At 43.2% G+C, this 15,793-nt stretch overlaps 1 pseudogene; it reads left to right on the plus strand.

Annotated features, from left to right (window-relative positions):
- Window positions 1-1,240: 1,240 nt before the first annotated feature.
- LOC140186013 (interferon-induced protein with tetratricopeptide repeats 1-like) lies at window positions 1,241-6,474 on the plus strand (annotated as a pseudogene).
- Window positions 6,475-15,793: the final 9,319 nt, after the last annotated feature.

A 15,793-nucleotide genomic window follows, 5' to 3' on the forward strand; every position in this document is an offset into this window, starting at 1 on the left:
TGGAAGGTTAGTTAGGAAGGTTCAATCGTTAGGTATTAATATTGAAGTAGTAAAATGGATTCAACAGTGGCTGGATGGGAGATGCCAGAGAGTAGTGGTGGATAACTGTTTGTCAGGTTGGAAGCCAGTGACTAGTGGTGTGCCTCAGGGATCTGTACTGGGTCTAGTGTTGTTTCTCATATACATTAATGATCTGGATAATGGAGTAGTAAATTGGATTAGTAAGTATGCAGATGATACCAAGATAGGTGACGTTCTGGATAATGATGTTGGTTTTCAAAGCTTGCAGAGAGATTTGGGTCAGTTGGAAGAGTGGGCTGAAAGATGGCAGATGGAGTTTAATGCTGAAAAGTGTCAGGTGCTACATTTTGGTAGGACTAATCAAGGTAGGACATACATGGTAAATGGTAGGGCATTGAAGAACGCAGTAGAACAGAGGTATCTAGGAGTAATGGTGCATAGTTCCCTGAAGATGGAATCCCATGTGGATAGGGTGGTGAAGAAAGCTTTTGGTATGCTGGTCTTTATAAATCAGAGCATTGAGTATAGGAGTTGGGATGTAATGTTAAAATTGTACAAGGCATTGATGAGGCCAAATTTGGAGTACTGTGTACAGTTCTGGTCACCGAATTATAGGAAAGATGTTAACAAAATAGAGTGAGTACAGAGGATATTTACTAGAACGTTACCTGGGTTTCACTTCCGAAGTTACAGAGAAAGGTTGAACAAGTTAGGTCTTTATTCTTTGGAGCATAGAAGGTTGAGGGGGAACTTGATAGAGGTATTTAAAATTATTATGGGGATAGATAGAGTTGATGTAGATAGGCTTTTTCCATTGAGAGTAGGGGAGATTCAAACAAGAGGACATGAGTTGAGATTTAAGGGGCAAACATTTAGGGGTAACACAAGGGGAACTTCTTTACTCAGAGAGTGGTAGTGTGTGGAACGAGCTTCCTGTAGAAGTGGTAGTGCAGGTTCAAATTTGTCATTTAAAAAAAGATTGGATAGGTATATGGACAGGAAAGGAATGGAGGGTTATGGGCTGAGTGCAGGTAGATGGGACTGGGTGAGAGTAAGCGTTTGGGACGGACTAGAAGGGCCGAGATGGCCTTTTTCCATGCTGTAATTGTTGTAGGGTTATATGGCACTGTTTTAAGGTGCTTGCGAGTAGGTACAGAGGAGATGTCAGGGTAAATTTTTTACGCAGAGACTGCTGAGTGTGTGGAATATGCTGCTGGCAATGGTGATGGAGGCAGATGAGATAGAATCTTTTAAGTGGCTCCTGGATAGGTACGTGGAGTTCAGCAAAAAAGAGGGCTATGGGAAACCCTAGGTAGTTTTCAGGTAAGGACATGTTTGGCACAGCATTGTGGACCAAAGGGCTTGAATTGTGCTGTAGCTTTTCTATGTTCTATGTTAAAGTGTTAGTAAAGAATAACAAAAAAACAGGGCCTATTCTAGTTAAACAGTCAAATGTTCACAAGGTGCAGCTCATCTTGAACTTCTCTGTTACTCACGCGCTGGGCCTTTGGTCAGCGTGAAAGCACACACCATCTCCGAGTCTCGCTCACAATCCATCTCGAACAAACTAGTCTACCACTGGATCGAATGTTATGACCGGTTCTCCCCAGTGTCTTCTCTCTCCATCTCCCACCGAGCACAAGCCCAAGACCTACCTTATTGTCCCTCACCAAGAAAACCTCCCACTAATTGGATGACACACATTCCACAACATCACTTATCTTCATCAATAACCCAAACAGACTGAAAGCAGAAGAAACTGCTCCTACAGAACAGATAAATGAAATACCAGCAGCATAACAGTAAAGATGTGAACCAGGGTACTACAATTGTGACCAGAAATGCAGATTGCTTATAATTAGAAAAAGGGAAAATTATAATTAATTGAAAAGGAATGCTCAGGACAACCCATTGCACTGGCATTTTGCTGACAAGTAGATCACTTCTATGGCTAAGCAATGCTTCTGCAGGAAATGCTTCAAAATTGCTTTTATTTGCCTCAGTGTTATCAATAGACTTTGAATTTGACTTTCTAGTGATAATATCGAAGCAATGGATAGTATAAAGGGTTGTCAGGTCGAACATCAGAGGCAACAATGTAGACACAGCAGAAGAACCACCGGACAAACTGAGAAAGAGCACAAATTGCTTTCCATCCAATAACATCATGAGGTAAAGGACTTTTCCTTGCAGTTTATCTTTATATTCAGACTATTATAGAGGAGTTTTATGAAAAATAGTGGATCATAGTGCACTAACTTTGAAATACCCAGAGTGGACACACACTGGCTAACACTGTAGTTGAATGACAGGACTGTAGGGGGATCCCTACTTTACTCTGCTGGGGTGTAAACAGTGCAGGGAACTGCTGTACTTTACTATCATTTTTTGTTATTGACAGTTAATAAAAAGTCTGTAACCACAAGATTTGCATCTGATTCCTGACTTCTGAAGAACCTTCTGTATTGTATGATCACCAGATCCAACAGGAAGTACAAGTGATCAAAATTAATCCTTACTCACGACAGGAGGGAGAAGAGGAGTAGGAGAGTAGGAGTCTGACCAAGTCGACTTACCTGCACTTGTCTTCCTCAAACAGGGGTCTTTGGTGGAATACAACTGAGAACAATGACATTATTTGAAAAACTTAGCAGTCAGTGCAATCAGTTTACCACAGATTGATTTCCACGGTAATTTGTAAGGAATGTGGACATTCTCTCTGTGACTGTGTGCATTTCCTCTGGGTGCTCTACTGCCCTCCTATATTCCAAAGATGTATGGCTTAGGGTTAGCGAGTATTTGGTGCCAGAAACGTGCTGACACACTTGCCGACTGTCCTGCACAATTCTTTTTGATCTGATATGATGCCAAATGATGCATTTCACTGTATGTTTTGATGTACCTGTGACAAAGAGAACTAATCTTTAATCTTTAAAATTTTTAAAAATAGGAGTTGATTCAACTCTGCCATACACTACAGCCGTGTAGATTTGAGCACATTGGAGTCTTGAGGTGTATTCAGTATTTAGGTAATACACCAGAGGAACATGCTACTCTAAACTGTCATAATTTCCAGCCCATAGCGGCTTTCAGGACAGGATGGAGAGCTGTATCCATGATTCATCTCCTTTGGGAGAAAGCAGGAAGCAGAGTTGATCTTGGAGTAGGTTTAAAGTTCTGCACATCATGATGGGCTGAAGGGCTTGTAACGTACTGTGAAGATCTATGTTCTATGCTGGTCTATGTTCTTTCAGAAATGTACAGCAGGATCAAGGGATGTTGCTCATGTAATTGCACTGTGAACTGGTCTGATAACTAAAAAACTGCCAGACTTCAGTGGACTTCTCAAAACAGCTTTATCTCACTAATGTTATTGATGTTCTCAATCCTCTAGACATTGACTCTGAGTATTGGTGGCTGCCTGGGGAAAAGCACCATTTCTCTGCCCCTAGATCAGGCTGCTGGCAAAAAAAACAAAAGTCTGCAATAGTGGGAGAGCTCAACGTCTGGTAATAAAACCAAGTGCAACATCAGTGTAGCGACGCAACAGATCAGCTGTCTAGGCCAGCGGCCCAACCACCGGGCCGCAGAGCATGCACTATCGGGCCGCGAGGAAGCGATATGATTTGGCGATATGAGTCAGCTGCACCTTTCCTCATTCCCTGTCACGGCCACTGATCAGCCATTACGCATGCGAGGTCATGACCCAAGTGTCATCTGCGTCAGGGTGGGAAGGAGATCAACTCCTCGAGCTGGTAAATGACAACGGGGTGAAAAGTATGTTTGACATAATATCTCTGTAGGCATTTTGGATCAAAGTCAAGGCTAAATATCCTGAGATAGCTACGAAAGCACTGAAAACGTTGCTTTCATTTCCAACATTTTTCCGCAATGAATGCAACGAAAATTAAATTGCGGAATAGACTGGACATAAGGAACCCCCTTCGAGTATCAATGTCTCCCATCACCCCTCGATAGGATCATGTAGTTGCAGGGAAACAAGTCCAGGGCTCCCACTGATTCAGCGATATTGGTGTGTTGCAATGATTTTATATATTTATGCGGGAAAAATATGTGCTGTGTGTTTAATATCCAAATGATACTTAAAATGTTATGATGCTATTGACTTATAAGTGACCCTATAACAATTACAGCACGGAAACAGGCTATCTCGGCCCTTCTAGTCCATGCCGAACACTACTCTCACCTAGTCCCGCCGACCAGCACACAGCCCATAACCTTCCATTCCTTTCCTGTCCATATATCTAACCAATTTTTCTTTAAATGATAATATCGAACCTGCCTCTACCACTTCTACTGGAAGTTCGTTCAACACTTACTTCAAGCTCCCCTGTCCTCCCCTGATAATTGACTTATTACTGTATTCATGCGAGGAAAATATGCGCTGTGTGTTTAAAATTAAATTCGTTAGATAAACCCTTTTAGAAACAAAATTGAGTGTATTACCCACTTATCGCCTATATCCCAGTAGTGAATAACACCCACCCCCATGAACAGAATCGCCGAAAAGGATTTGCTGGGGCGGGCGGGACGGGAATCAGCAGGTTACGACGTGCATGCGCACTGGTGCCCGCGCAAGGCTTCATGGCCATTGTAGTCTTTCTGGGTAAACAACGCAATTGACTGCTACTCTTGTCCGTTGGCAACCCTACCCCCACCCCACCCCCCGGTCGGCCGGTCCGCAAGAATATTGTCAATATTAAACCGGTCCGCAATGCAAAAAAGATTGGGGACCTCTGGTCTAGGCTGTTCAGGAGAACCATTTACATCTTCATAACATGAATGAATTTTTCACATTAGGTTACTGATCTGAAACATTAATAGATTCTCCTTCCTCAGATGCAGACTGACGTGCTGAGCATTTCCAGGCTTTCAATGCCATAATTATAGAAAAACTTCATCAAAAGGCTGCTTTCATACAGTTAGTAAATCTTCTCTTTTTGGGATTGTAGGTCAGATCTGCATCAAGTGATCTGAGATGGAATTCATGATTATGATTTTTCTCTCTCACAGCAACACACCGGAAGATTTATTGAAAGAGAAGCTCAATCAGCTGCAGTGTCACTTCACGTGGAGGCCACAGAAGGAAACTATTGACTTGGATGATATGATGTTCAGATTGCAATATTCTCTGACGTGGGGTGTAAAATATCAAGCTGCATCGTACAACCAACTTGCTTTTGTAAACTGTCTGCAGGGTCATTTTGAAGAAGCCATTGAAAACTTAAAGGAAGCTGAAAAGATTCTGAGGGAGAACCACAAAGTTGAATTTGAAAGAAGAAGCAGCATCACCTATGGAAACTTTGCCTGGGTGCATTACCACATGGGACAGCTGACCGAGGCCCAGTCCTATCTCGATAAGCTGGAAATGATCTGTAAACTGCTCAGTGATGCCCTTGCTATACAGCAATGATCCCTGAGGTGTACGGGGAGAAGGGATGGTCATTGCTGAGTTCTGCTGCTGAATACTACGAGGATGCAAAGGAATGCTTTGCAAAGGCGCTGGAACAAGATCCTGACAACACCGAGTAGATAATGGGATATGTGACTGTACTGTCTCGGCTGTAAGCATTTTCTGGAACCCCAGAGAGTTGTGATCAGAGTCAGTCAGTGACGTATTTCCGACGAGTACTGGAGCTTGATCCAGGTGATGCTGTGGCCATGGTGCTGTTGGCTCTAAAACTGCAGAGGCTAAGGCAAAATGAGGAAGCAAATGAATTAGTTGAATAAGCATTGCAGAAGACCTCTGATCTTCCATATGTGCTTCACTATGCTGGAAAATATTATAGACAAAGGGGATATGTGAAGAAAGCAATCGAGCTCTTGAAACAAGCATTAGAATTAACTCCACACTCTTGGTTCTTACACCATCAACTTGGATCGTGCTACAGAATTAAACTGGAATGCCTTCGCAATCCTGAGTTTCAGCAGAGAGCTGAGTTGATCAATCTATGCAAGTATCACTTTGAAAAGGCTTTTGAGCACCGTCGAAGGTCAGTTGTTCAACCACAACTGGACTTTGCACATATCTGCATAACAAGTGGAGAGTATTCTAGAGCAGAAGAGATTTACCATAGATTGGTGGAGTTAATGGATATTCGTCGAGAAGATATGCAGAGCATACGTCTGGAAACTGGGTTATTTGAACTGTACCAGAAAAAATCTGAAACAAATGCTGTTCGCCTCTTCCTGAAAGGGGTGAAAATTGAATGTAACTCAAGAGAACGGGAAAAATGTCATATGAATTTGGAGAAGTGGGCAGATAGGAAACTTATTATAAATGCACATGACAACAATGCTCTTGGTATTAAAACATTTCTGTATCAGCTGGATGGGATCAAGGATAAAGCGACTGAATACTTTGAGAAGGCCTTGGAGTTTGATCCTGGCGATGAGGAATATGTGAATGCTCTTTCTCAGTTACGTAGCTGAGCACCACTGAGATGTTTAAAAGATGCATTTCCATCTGATCTGAGGATAGGTTTGGTGGGTTGTTGCTTTACTAGTTATATCCTCTTAGCACCTTCTCTTACTCATCAGTGTTCCATTTGCAAAAATGGTCCCTTTGTAACTAGACCGAATTATTGTGTTTCATTTAAAAATATTAATTCCTCAGGTACTCTGAGCAAACTGAATTTAACTGTGCTTTTCTGGACTCCGGAAAGATTGGATTTGGGATACTGCAGCAAGTGGATTTAAATGAAAGATCAAAAAATTTTCCACATTGGTTTGTTTGACCTATTAACCATTGAAAGTATTTTACTTTTCAAATATATCGAGTTTGATTTTATCTTAAGGATCTTTGTAAAATATCCTCTAAGGATATGTTTGGTAATTAAAGCAGAAGTTGGTCTTGTCCTGACAAAATCGAAAGAATATGAGCAACAAATCCTGAACAGCATGATTCCAAGCAGCTGAGTGTCGTGTTGGAGTGTCTTGGAAGGGAGAATGACTGGAAAGTGACAGTAAAGGGACTTTGGGGATCATCAATGAAATTTCAAAAAGATAATGTTTTTAACAACAAAAAAGGAATAGCGTTTTCATTCATAATAATTAACAGCCGAGGACAATGTATCTGGAAAGCTCCAAACAAGCTTGAGTGTGCCTGACTGAGCAGATGCATGAACGTCAGTGAGTTAGACCTGCGGGTAGAATTTTAAAAGAAGACAGCTTTATAGAGCGGGTGTCAGAGTAGAGGAACCAGGTTAGGAGGGCTTTGGCTCAATGGGGTTTCAGCGATAACGGGTCGAGGCGAGGTAAGTTACTTGTGAAGAATAGAAATAGGAAGAATGTCTGCGAGGCCAGTGTTCTGTACTTTGTGTTGGATGTGGGAAACAGGAAAGAAACACGGACGGTAGTTTGCCTCCCAGGTGCCAGGGTCCAGGATGTTTCTGACAGTGGCTACAATATCTTGAGGTGGGAAAGTGAATAGCCAGAGGTTGTGGTACATATTGGAACCAACGACATAGGTAGGAAAAGGAGAGGAGGTCCTGAAAAGAGGCTATAGAGAGTTAGGAAAGATGCTAAGAAGCAGAACTACAAGGGTAGTAACTACCTTTGCCATGTGACATTGAGTAGCGGAATAGAGGGAGGTGGAGGATAAATGTGTGGCTGAGGGATTGGAGCAGGGGGGCAGGGATTCAGATTTGTTGATCATTGGGATCTCTTTTAGGGCAGGCATGACCTGTTCAATAAGGATGGGTTGCACTTGAATCCGAGTGGGACCAATATTCTGGCAGGGAGGTTTGCTAAGGCTATTGGGAAGATTTTAAACTAGAACTGCTGCGAGTGGAAACCAAACTGAAGAGACACAGGAAGGAACGGTTGGCTCACAAATAGAGAAAGCTTGGAAACAGTGTGAGAGGGAGGATAAGCAGGTGACAGAGAAGGGATACACTCAGACTGATGGTTTGACATGTTTCTATTTTAGTGCAAGGAGTATCATGAACAAAGCGGATGAGCTTAGAGCGTGGATCAGCACTTGGAGCTATGATATTGTGGCCATTACAGAGACTTGGATGGCTCAGGGGCAGGAATTGTTACTTTGAGTTCCAGGCTTTAGATCTTTCAGAAAGGACAGGGAGGGGGGCAAAAGAGGTGGGGGTGCGGCACTGCCGATCAGAGACAGTGTCACAGCTGCAGAAAAGGAAGAAGTCATGGAGGGATTGTCTACTGAGTCTCTGTGGGAGGAAGTTAGAAACAGGAAGGGGTCAATAGCTCTACTGGGTCTTTTTTATAGACCACCCAATAGTAACAGGGACATCAAGGAGCAGATGGGGAGACATATTCCTGGAAAGGTGCAATAATAAGTGAGTGAGTACGTGGAATGGGCTGCCGGCGACGAAGGTGAGGGCGGTTACCATAAAGTCTTTTAAGAGGCTCCTGGGTAGGTACATGAAACTTAGAAATATAGAGAGTTAAGGGTAACCCTAAGTAATTTTTAAAGTAAGTAAATGTACGGCACAGCATTGTGGGCCGAAGGGCCTGTATTGTGCTGTAGGTTTTCTATGTTTCTGTGTGCCAAAGGACTCATAATGGAACAAGAAGATGGAAGGGTATAGTGCAAGGATCATGCCTTTGACCTGACCAACGGTGTTGGTATCGTGATAGACAAAAGACATTCCTGTGATGTGCAAGGGTTTGGTGCTGAGAAGGTGATAATCCTGTAAGTACTCTATGGAAATCAGATATGGCTATAGATTAAATGAGCTATTGTCCCATAAAATTTGCAGGGGTGGGGAAGAATGAGAAGGGAGATGCAGAAAAGAGAAAAGACAGCATATGACCACCAGCTCGGGATCAATCACCTGAAATTTCAAAGACAGAAGGTGTCGTTTGCTATTAACTGGACACTTGTTCCTCAGTCACCAAAGTAGCATAGTGTTTCACACAGCTGCGGCATCGGAGTGCAGAATTTCATTCTGATGCTGTCTAGAAGGAGATTTTCTGTTCTTCCTTCTGGGGAGAAAAAATTTCCCACCCCCTTCCTCTTCTTCTATTCCCCACTTTGGCCTCTTACCTCTTCCCACCCCTGGGTCCCCTCCTACTCCCCTTTCTCCTCTGGTCCACTCTCCTCTCCTGTTGGGTTCCTTCTGCCACAGCCCTTTAACTTTGCTGCCTTCATGGATTCACTGATCACCTTCTAACTGTCCCCCTTCCCTACCCCCACCTGTTCTTAAATCTGGCATCTTTCCTCTTCCTTTCCAGACATGAAGAAAGATGTAACACCTGTGTAGCACTTGTCTTATCACGTGTGACTAGTTGCCACACTCCTTGAGAAAATCAAATTACACTCAGTGCCACTAGGCCATGAGAAGAATCCAGGTATCCAAAGGAGGCAGTGAATAGAAGTCACACACTTTTGGAAATAAGGTTTTGTTTCTGAGACAAAAAAAAAATACGTACAAAATATTTGCATGAGCAAGAACAATTCAAAATTCCAATGTTTTGCTTAGGTTGCAAATCTTAGATGCCAAACAAAACAAATTCCTTTTTAACTAAAATCAGTGAGATTCCTTTATTACTCCAATCTCTCTAACTACTTAGATTTAGTGTTATTCCCTATTTACAAATTTACAGACTAAACTTTCCTTTTTACTTATCCCTGGTTAGTTATAAAACCAAATATAATCCTATTCTCAAGTATGTCATATATATTTGTTTGTCATATATATTAATGATCTGGATGATGGGGTGGTAAATTGGATTAGTAAGTATGCAGATGATACTAAGATAGGTGGTGTTATGAATAATGAAGTGGGTTTTCAAAGCTTGCAGAGAGATTTAGGCCAGTTGGAAGAGTGGGCTGAAAGATGGCAGATGGAGCTTAATGCTGAAAAGTGTCAGGTGCTACATTTTGGTAGGACTAATCAAAATAGGACATACATGGTAAATGGTAGGGCATTGAGGAATGCAGTAGAACAGAGGGATCTAGGAATAATGGTGCATTGTTCCCTGAAGGTGGAATCTCATGTGGTTAGGGTGGTGAAGAAAGCTTTTGGTATGCTGGCCTTTATAAATCAAAGCATTGAGTATGGGAGTTGGGATGTAATGTTAAATTTGTACAAGGGATTGGTGAGGCCAAATTTGGAGTATTGTGTACAGTTCTGGTCACCGAATTATAGGAAAGATGTCAACAAAATAGAGAGAGTACAGAGAAGATTTACTAGAATGTTACCTGGGTTTCATCTCCTAAGTTACAGAGAAAGGTTGAACAAGTTAGGTCTTTATTCTTTGGAGCGTAGAAGGTTGAGGGGTGACTTGATAGAGGTATTTAAAATTATGAGGGGGATAGATAGAGTTGACGTGGATAGGCTTTTTCCATTGAGAGTAGGGGAGATTCAAACAAGAGGACATGAGTTGAGATTTAAGGGGCAAATGTTTAGGGGTAACATGAGGAGGAACTTCTTTACTCAGAGAGTGGTAGCTGTGTGGAACGAGCTTCCAGTAGAAGTGGTAGAGGCAAGTTCAAATTTGTCATTTAAAAAAATATTGGATAGGTATATGGACAGGAAAGGAATGAAGGGTTATGGGCTGAGTGCAGGTAGATGGGACTAGGTGAGAGTAAGCGTTTGGCATAGACTAGAAGGGCTGAGATGGCCTGTTTCTGTGCTGTAAATGTTATAGGGTTATATGGTTATATGGCACTGTTTTAAGGTGCTTGGGAGTAGGTACAAAGGAGACGTCGGGGTAATGGAGGACACTTTCTTCATTCTTGAATGAAAAGCCTCAGCCTGACAGTAGATGCGGCGGAGACGGAGGGATTGAGAGAAGGGATGGTGTTTTTACAAGTAATGGGGTGGGAAGAGTTGTAGTCCAGGTAGCTGTGGGAGTCCGTGGGTTTATCATAGACATCAGTAGATCAGTTGTCTCCAGAGACAGAGACGGTGAGCTTGAGAAAGGGGAAGGAGGTATCAGATTTATAACAGACTAATGTAGGTTAGCTGTCTCAAATTTGGATGGTTTGACCCTACGTTGCGGACTGCATGATCTAGTTTCTAAGTAAACTAGAAAAAATTGTTGCAAGCAAAGGACAAGACATGGGAGTAGAATTAGGCCATTTGGCCCATTGAACCTGCATCACTATTCGATCATGGCTGATTCATGATTCCTCCCACCCCATTCTCCTGCCTTCTGCCCATAATATTTGACACCTTTACAAATTAAGTACCTATCAACCTCCATATATATATACCAGGTGTCCCCCGCTTTTCGAACGTTTGCTTTACAAAACCTCACTGTTACGAAAGACCTACATTAGTACCCTGTTTTCGCTTTCAGAAGGTGTTTTCACTGTTACGAAAAAAATCAGCGCACGAAAAAATCAGCGCACGATAAACGGCAGCACGTGCCCCGAGCAGCCGCTCTGCCCCAGATTCGGAACGGCATTGCTTCAACACGATGCATTGAGCAGCCGTTAGCAAGATGAGTTCTAAGGTGTCGGAAAAGCCTGAAAGAGCTCATAAGGGTGTTACATTTAGCATAAAACTAGACATAATTAAGCGTTTCGATTGTGGTGAACGAAGTAAGGACAACATGAGATTGGCTTGTGGAAGTTGATGAAGATGATGTTGAAGAGGTTTTGGCATCCCATGACCAAGAACTGGTAGATGAAGAGCTGATGCAATCGGCAATCGCCTCTGATCTGAGCGGACATTTACGTGCCGGGCAGCATCTAATTAATTAGCATGTTTATTTCGGCATTTTTCTTAAAGATGTGCTGTGTGTCTCCCGGCTACTGCTGCGTTCTTCACGGCAATGTATCAGGTTGGCGGCCCGGAGGGTGGGGGCCACTGCACCACCCCAACCTGCGACAACTCAGTCTAACACACCATCATCGGTGTGCTCGGCGCTGTTTTCCCGATTCCGGTAAGTGATACTACACTGTACATACATTATTTCTACTTTATATAGGCTGTGTATTTTTATGTGTTATTTGGTAGATTTGGCAGCTTCATAGTTTAAAGGTTACTGGAGAGTGTGTTTATGCCAATAGCGCTTACGTGAGATTTTCTGCCGAGAGCGCTTGTGTGAGATTTTTGCTACGGAGATCTGTGCAGGCAATCGTTTTAGAGAATTATTTCTACTTTATATAGGCTGTGTATTTATCATATCATTGCTGCTTTTACTATATGTTACTGTTATTTTAGGTTTTATGTGTTATTTACCATGATTTGGTAGGTTATTTTTGGGTCTGCGAATGCTCACAAAATTTTCCCATATAAGTAAATGCTAATTGCTTCTTCGTTTTACGACATTCCGGCTTACAAACCGTTTCATAGGAACACTCTACCTTCGGATGGCGGGGGAAACCTGTACACAATGACTTGGCCTCCCTGGCCATCTGTGATGCTGCCTGTCAGAATGCCCTCTACGGTACATCTATACAACTCTTGAGGGAATTTGTTGACAAACTCTTAATAAAGTATAGCTTGCCTTCTTTATAACTGCATCGATATGCTGGGACCAGGTTCGGTCCTCAGAGATCTTGACACCCAGGAACTTGAAACTGCTCACTCTCTCCACTTCGGATCCCTCTATGAGGATTGGAATGTGTTCCTTCATCTCATTCTTCCTGAAGTCCATAATCAGCTCTTTCGTCTCACTGATGTTGAGTGCAAGGTTGTTGCTCTGACACCACTCCACTAGTTGGCATATCACTACCATCTGAGATTCTACAAACAATGGTTGTATCATCAGCAAATCCATAGATGGTATTTGAGCTATGCTTAACCACACAGTCATGGGTATAGAGAGAATAGAGCAGTGGGCTAAGCACACACGCCTGAGGTGCACCAGTGTTGATCATTAGTGAGGAAGAGATATTCTCACCAATCCGCACAGATTCTCGTCTTCCGGTTAGGAAGATGAGGATCCATTTGCAGAGGGAAGTAAGAGCGGGAAAAGGGAAAGGGAAGTGGAGAAGGAGGTGTGGGGGGGAGCGTTGGGGGACATTACCAGAAATTTGAGAATTTGATGTTCACGTCATCAGATTGGAGGCTACCCAAACGGGATATAAAGTGACCTTATCACGACGGTGGAGAAGGCAATGGCTGACCATATGGGAAATGGAACTGAAGTGGCTGGCCACTGGGAGATCCCGCTTGTTCTGGCAGGCAGAGCGTAGGTGCTCGGCAAAACGGTCTCCCAATCTATGTCGGGACTCACTGATGTACAGGAGGCCGCACTGGGAGAACCCAACACAGTAAATGATCTCAACAGACTCCCAGATGAAGTGTCGGCTCACCTGGAAGGACTGTTTATGGCCCTGAATGGTAGTGAGTGAGGAGGTGTAGGGGCAGGTGTAGCACTCATTCCTCTTGCGAGGATAAGTTCCAGAAGGGGGATCAGTAGGGAGGGATGAATAGACAAGGGACTAGCGTAGGGAATAATCCTTGCGCAAAACAGAAGGTTGGGGGAGAGAAAGATGTGCTAGATGATGGAAACTGTTCGAGCTGGCGAACATTTCGAAGAATTATGTGCTGGACATGAAGCCTGGTGGGCTGGTAGGTGAGGACAAGAGGAACCCTATCTCTGGTAGGGTGGCAGGACAATGGGATAAGAGCAGATGTGCTGCATGACCTCACAAACAATTCTCTGGATCCAGAAGGTTCTGCACCAGCACACACTGTAGTCCCTTGTCCCCAAAGGCAACAAAATTCAGCTGTACTGAGCCATTACCTGTATGCATGCATGCAGTGGAATGTTATGAGTAGAATTATTTGAGGACGGGGAACATCGAATCAGACCATGACAGATATCCCACCTCTCCCGGAAGTTCCGGCAGTCTCCCGCATATCGATAGTGGCTCCCTGACGCCTGGAAATTATATACAATATCCCGGAAATAGATTTCTTTGAGCGGGAGAGGGGCAGCGAGCATCCTGATTGGTCTCTCTTCCTGCTAAGAGTGGTCCCCAATCACTGGGCTGCGAGGAAACAATATGATTTGGCAATATGAGTCAGCTGCACCTTTCCTCATTCCCTGTCACGCACTGTTGAATTTTAACGCACGCGAGGTCATCAGTGACCCAAGACGTGCAAGGGAATGGGTCCGTGACCCATTTGTGAATGTCCTCGGTGAATCATCCATGTCAGTGCGGGAAAAAGATCAACTCCTTGAGCTTGCAAATGACACCGGGCTGAAAAGTACGTTTGACATAAGATCTCTGCCGGCATTCTGGATCAAAGGCAAGGCTGAATATCCTGAGATAGCCACAAAAGCACTGAAAATGTTGCTTCTGTTACATGCTCAAGGAGATCTGTTTTTTTTTGTGAGAATGCTGTAACGGTCTTTTGGAGGTCACCTGATGTGATTTTCCCGCTGTTGTGAGGTCACGTGATGACATGTGCCCCGTGACTATACAAGGGTTGACTCAGGTGATGCAGGGGGATTTTGAATTTGTAGATTTCCAGGTAGAATGTGTTGTGCCTCCGTTTCTGTTGCGTGTTTGTTTTGGTGACGCAGTCTCATTTTTCAAACGGTTGTACGTTCTGTTGAAAGATTCCGTATTACTTGGACTGGGAATTTGTGGCTGGAAGTGCCAATATACTCAATTCCGGCAGTTTTGAAGGGAGAGTGAAGAATTCGTCGAAGTGAAGGATCGAGAGAAGTCGACATCGGTTGGCAGTTTAATAAAGGATCGACCTTATTGAGTCTTCGTTGAAGAGAAGCTGCATTGAGATAACTCTTGCAATAGAGCAATGAGTTCATGCAAAGGCTCTCTCTCTCTAGAAGGAATTTAAGGTCAGTCGAATTAAACTGTTTATTTTTGGCATCAGGAATCCAGTGGACAGAACCGGCAGTAAAGGTGGGTCGGTGAAGAAATCGTTCTCTAGAGAAGTCTCTCCCAATTGAGTGTGTAAAACTGCTGGACTTTCGAAGTTATCGCTTTAAGAACTATATCTGACTGTATCGCTTTAAGAACTGCTTCTGCATTTAACTCTTTAAGAACCAGAGACAAGTGGAGTTGATGAACGGCTGCGTACCTGATTAACCTCTGGTCAAAGTTTTCCTTTGTTTTTTTCTTCTTATCGCTTATACGTGTTTAATAAATGTTTGGTTGTTTTTATAAAACCAGTCTCGATTAATATTCATTGTTGCCGGTTACGTAACACTTCCATTTCCAACATATTTCTGCGAAGCGGAGTTTTCTGCAATGAATGCAACGAAAACGAAATTGTGGAATATACTGGACATAAGGAACCCCCTTCGAGTATCGCTGTCTCCTATCACCCCTCGATTGGACCGTCTTGTTGCAGGAAAACAAGCCCAGGGCTCCCATTGATTCAGCGATATTGGTGTGTTGCAATGCTTTTATATGCTCATACGAGGAAAATATGCGCTGTGTGTTTAATATCCAAATGTTACTTAAAATGTTATGATGCTATTGACTTATAAGTGAATTACAATTCAGTGGTCCCCAACCTCCGGGCCGCAAAGAGTACAGCGGTGGCCGGAACGCACCCAGCACATCTTTAACAAAAAAGCCGAAATAAACAGCTAATTAATTAGGTGCCGCCCGGCAATTGCCGATTGTGTCGTCTCTGATCTGGGCTGACATTTACGTGCCGGGCGGCACCTGATCAATTAGCTTGTTTATTTCGGCTTTTTTCTTAAAGATGTGCTGGGTGCGTTCCGGCTACTGCTGTACTGCTGCATTCTTCACAGCCCGGAGTTTTGGGACAACTGTTGTAATTGACTTATCACTACATTCATGCGAGGAAAATGTGCGCTGTGTGTTTAATATTAA

The sequence above is a fragment of the Mobula birostris genome, chromosome 21, assembly GCF_030028105.1.
Source record: "Mobula birostris isolate sMobBir1 chromosome 21, sMobBir1.hap1, whole genome shotgun sequence".
NCBI classification, from domain to species: domain Eukaryota; kingdom Metazoa; phylum Chordata; class Chondrichthyes; order Myliobatiformes; family Myliobatidae; genus Mobula; species Mobula birostris.